Here is a 5,490-nt window from a genome sequence, read left to right on the forward strand (position 1 = left end):
ACGGCTCGTCCATAAAGACCCAGTTTATGTACTTGATATATAAATAGCTATTACCTCGTCTTAAATGTTTCCCATCCCCCCGATCGCAGAGTTCAAATTACTGGGACGACCGAAGCCGGGGTTGTCCATCGCCGCGTTTAGATGGCCGGGATGCGTATTGGCATTCTGTACTATTATTCAGAGCAGCTCTGGTCTGATTCGCAGTATACTATGGCTTCACATTCTGCGCTATTGTATACTGCGATTCAGAGCACCGATATGGTTTAGTGCTCGGTTTAGTGTTTGTTTTATTACTAAAATCAGCTAACCACTTGTCGCACCAAACACTGTTATATCTTCATCCGTTTTTTTTTAATTTCGCTTTAAATCCATGTTCTACTAATTCCAAATATTCGATCATTAAAAACGTATACTCGTTGTACGTTTTAACCAATACCTCTTTATAGATCATTTTATTACAGTTTGAGAACCTTGATTACACACAAACAACAAAAAATATACTTTTCTTGCAAAGGTAACAATAAAAACACACTTCTTGTAAGTGTATGACGCGCTTTATAGAAACCCATTATATACAGTGTTTCAGAACTCTAAAGTTTAAACCATATCGGTGCTCTGAATCGCAGTACATAATGTATTATTAATTTGCGCATAACGTGAAGCCATAGTATACTGCGAATCAGACCAGAGCTGCTCTGAATAATAGTACAGAATGTCAATAGGTACGCGGCCGGGATAGCCGAAGCTGGAAAGTAAATGGTCGCCGGGATGGCTTGTCGCCGGGAATCGCCGGGATGACCTTGGTCGGAAAGTTCATATACCATTCTCCCAACAAATTGGTACTTCTTTGCGAACTCAGTTCCAATATTCGGGTTCTGAAAAGACTTGCGAATGGAGCTCGGATACAAATGGCCGCCAATGTCGCTTGCCAATCAACTTATGTACTGATATGACCGCACTATGCCTCCTCCCTCAAATCATAGATGGACATTGTTACCTTCTCATACGTTGTTCTTAAAATTCCAGACTCCACTTCAAAAAATAAGACTCTCACCAGTATAATTAGGCGAAACCTTTCTGAAATGATGCCATTTACGTCCTTAACATTCGAAACCATCACTTCCCTATCACGTTGCGTTGAAGCTAAGTTATCTGATGGTGATATGAGAGGTGCAGTCAAATTCTTAGCGTCCGATGACATTCTAGCCCCACAAGATAATATTACTCTTAATCGACTCAGGAGTCGATTAATTAATCGACTCCGCGTCCTTCAAGACTACTGCTTCTCCCCGATCCTCCTACAGACGGCACCCCATTATTTGTTGAAAGCAAGGATGCGCGTCATACTTTCCCTCCGGAACCTTAGCAGGCATTGATGTTTAAAAGATCTTATTTCACATGCTAATAGAGAATCCTTGTCTAAATTACTCACAGCCATCACTAAACTCTGTAATCACAAAACGGGTGCTACCAAGGTGACTCTGCATGCCCATATCTATTCTGTTTGACTTTGCAACTAATACTTGAGAAGCGTATTTCTGAACACAGTTTATTTTATATGGACGATGGTTGGTGATCCGAACGTGATATTAGAAGACTTCAAAACTCTAATGGAAAAATGTGACAAGATTAGCCTTAAAATAAACACAACTAAATATCAACTGTTTTTCACCTCGGCATATGATGAACATACAGCGTTTTCAAGAACTGGGCCCAGGAGTTCAAACTGTAACCGATTTAAAAATTCTTGGATCCCCCACCAACCTGTGGCCAAGTTTTCTTGGGATTCATGGTCTGCCATGTGCCAAAAGCACTGCTAAATACTCAGCACTTCATGAACTTAACATCATTCTAAGAACTCGGAATTCAGTCAATGTTCCTAGTCGCTTAGAGCCTCCCCCCTTCCCCCCGGATTGTCTATAAATGACAATAAACGGGTAAATGGGATGACACTTATTTCTTGAAAGAGTCGATGTCCTGTCGTATGGGATGCCACTTACACATTGGCTCTTTCTCCTCTACCAACTTCCACAAAGGAATCTCAGGCATTCAGTGGCGAATACAGCAGTCAAATAGAATATTCGAAAGTATTCTAATATCATCAGACAAAATTTGTCATTCCTTTTGCGGAAACTTTTGGAGAACTTGGCAAATTATATACTTTCCATTAATACCGTTTGGCATTATAAATACCCACGTCATGCAATCGCTCCGCATCTGGATTCCTTCTCCTACTCCGAAAATTTTACACGCATTTGAGAAATTTTGGTTTAGCAAATTGTATACAAATTGCTGCTTGGTCGTATCAAAGAAAGCCCTATTTTTTAATTTGACAAGTAGCAAAGTAGCATAGCATATGCATCTACTTTATCGGTTTTTGCTCATATGGCTTTTTTCTGTACTTACTCGACGACGACGACCTCATGAAGTAATTTAGGATATACTATAATTACACAGGTGTGCGGATGATGTACATACCTATATCTTTTACTTCTTTTGACTGCACCATCCGTTTAGTTATGTTTAGTATTGTAATACTTTTGGAAAAAGTCATACCTCTTCATCAAGGCACTTTTCTGCAAGGGTAAATTATCAAATACCTGTTAACTTTATTAATGTTATTGAACTAGGTACAAAACTAGCACTTAACTTAAAAATATAAACGTCAGACCTCTTCTATCAATTTATTGCTATAACGATACAGTAGCTACTTTACTAAAATGAAAATATTATAAACCACAAGTTTTATAAAATAGAAATACGTAATCACGAGGTATAATACCCACGTGCCTGGTAGATTTTTTGTACCTTTAGTTTTTCTTTACGTTGATATGCAACGATATTTGGTCCAAAATCCCACCGTTAGTATTCTATGCAGCAAACGTCCATTTGACAGTAGTGTATTGTCTAGGTATGCTTTTTTAAAAGTATAAGTGTATTAGTTGTTAGTTGTTCGATAAATACAGCGAAGATATAGTCAAATTGCGTATAATGCAACAACACTCAATTTAATAAAATATGGAGTTCGCTTCCTTTTGACTCTAGAACCAATTCTTATCAATAGAATCGATAAGAGTTGTTACAGGAAATATGTATCTTATAGCCCATTAAATTGTCTCATCATTGTCCGTGTATGGACTGCATTAAGAGTATTCTGATTCAGGGGGTGGCCCATCCCTCCGGAGCAAAAGAGGTTTCTCGGGATTAATTAAACTTTAACTAGCATTTTGATGAAAAAACATACTAATGGAAAAAAATTGTTCAATTTTTAGTTCGACATGACTCCTTTTACCTTGGTGACGTCGCATTTAATGAAGAAAGTATTTCAAATAAACAAATTTGGTTAATATATTAATCGCATTGAGATTTCTCAGAAACACTTGAAACCGTTCCCATGGCGCGTGCGTTGTATGGTTTACCTATACAGTTCCTTTTTTATTCTAGAATAAAATGCTTATCAGTATTCCTGATAAAGTTGCTAAAACATAAGGGAATAAAATCTTTCGATTTGAATTTTCGTGACTTGGTCTACAGCACAACAGTGAAATGAGAACTATCGTCAATATTTATTTTTATCACAAACATGCTTAATATTACATATAGGGAAGGAAGATGGTCACCACTGAGCTTAAAAAAAAAGGATCCATGTGTGGTTCCAATAGGGTGACTGTTGCCGTTCATAAAGATATGTTGTCCAGCCACGGGCCATACCTCACTATGTGAAACCATGTCCAAATTGCGTGAAGATTTAAAAAAAATCTAAGAAAATTCTAGAACAAATTCTTATCAATGATTTTGATAAGAAACAGAAGACAGCAAATACGGTTCTGACGTCACGGGAGTCTGTTTTGTGTCGTTCAAAAGCGATCGGTTGTCTAATTTCGGATTTAATCGCATGCCTTGCCACTAAAAGTAATAACTAATAATGCACAAATACGCAATCCTCGTTATGCAAACACCCGATACCAACGCACCTTATAGCAATTCAAGTATTGTGCCCGCGTCTACTGATTACAATTTGGTGATTCTGATTATTGGTATCTATTGATATCTTGAAATTTTAGTAAAAATGCACAGGTACTACTGGACAAAAGTTTGCATATTTTCAGTTCGACGTGACTCCCTTCACCCTGTCGGTATCGTGTTCTATTACTATAATTGATTTAAACACGCGCCCTCTGCACTTATTAAAATGGGTTATCATATACCTTCACCAATCCGCTTTTTTATGAATTTCGTTTTAGGGTAGTATAACAAAACCTGATATTATTATTATTAAACTTGCGCTAAATTGACTATAAAGAAAATACCATTGCAATCCCTATGCTGCGTCGCGCTAGGAACCACCCTGTATATAGCAGCTAGTGCTCCCCTAATTATTTTAGAGCAATGTATTACTTATAATTTTCCGTCGCACTGTAACGGTCCTAGTGGTTACAAGTTACCCTTTGCCTCTTCGTGACCTAAGAACCTCTAAAACCTCCCTTCTACACAACTTCCTGTCGTCAAGACAACCTATGTATGTTGGGTTGCCTACGTTCAGGAAGACAGAGAGCTGTTCTGGGTAGCTCTATCGGAGATCCAGGTAACCACATTAATTAACTAAAGCTTGATAGAATACAAGTAATATAATGATTAGAAATATATGTACACAAATTAACTATTTACAATTGTACAGAAACTAAATTATATGGCTGAATGCGACTTAACTGGAAACGTTGACAGAATGGGTGCTTGGCTACTCTAACCAGGGAACAGGACTGTGGTACTTAGGATCAGAGCAAAGATTCTAAGACCCCCTTTCTGGTTCGGTTTCTCCTTGTACAGTGTTTGAAAGGAAGTGGGATTAACGGCGATAATAATTTTGCTGGTGGGAATGTCAACAAACATGACGTCTCCGAAACTACCGCCCTCTCTTGATAGATTTAGAATTTAGATTAATTCCAGATTTCTATAGGAGTCAAATTACGAATTAATCACATTAAATTTTACATCTTTACAACACAATGAAACAAAATTAAAACAAAATCCCTAAAAGAAAGAAGAGCTTACAAGGTTTGTTTCGACATACCACTTTTACCTTTTAATAAGAAGAGAACCTCAACAATAGGTCGCACTGTATTCTGTATTCATAAATAATCTCCATTTACTCAACTTTCTTTTGTTTTAGGACCTGAGTAAACACTGACCCGCACAAAGGTTAATTGAATCCAACAGCTCTCTCCCTATAAGCGTTTATTATTTGCATGAACCTTGGTGCTAAAGCTCTTAGATAATATTACATATGATTCTCCTCGTCCTATCTTCGAACCTAAGTTGTCGACGTAGTAAAACAAAAACTCCTCATTGACTAAAACTTCTAGTTAGTTAACGTTAAATAAATTACGGTATCGGTAAACGGTGTCGATTAACAATGGTTCCGAACGCAAAGTAGTAAATTGACCAAAAAAAGAAAAAGAAATCCTGAAAAGAAAAAGAGATAATGGCGTA

Source organism: Photinus pyralis, unplaced genomic scaffold, assembly GCF_008802855.1.
Source record: "Photinus pyralis isolate 1611_PpyrPB1 unplaced genomic scaffold, Ppyr1.3 Ppyr1.4_LG4, whole genome shotgun sequence".
NCBI lineage: Eukaryota > Metazoa > Arthropoda > Insecta > Coleoptera > Lampyridae > Photinus > Photinus pyralis.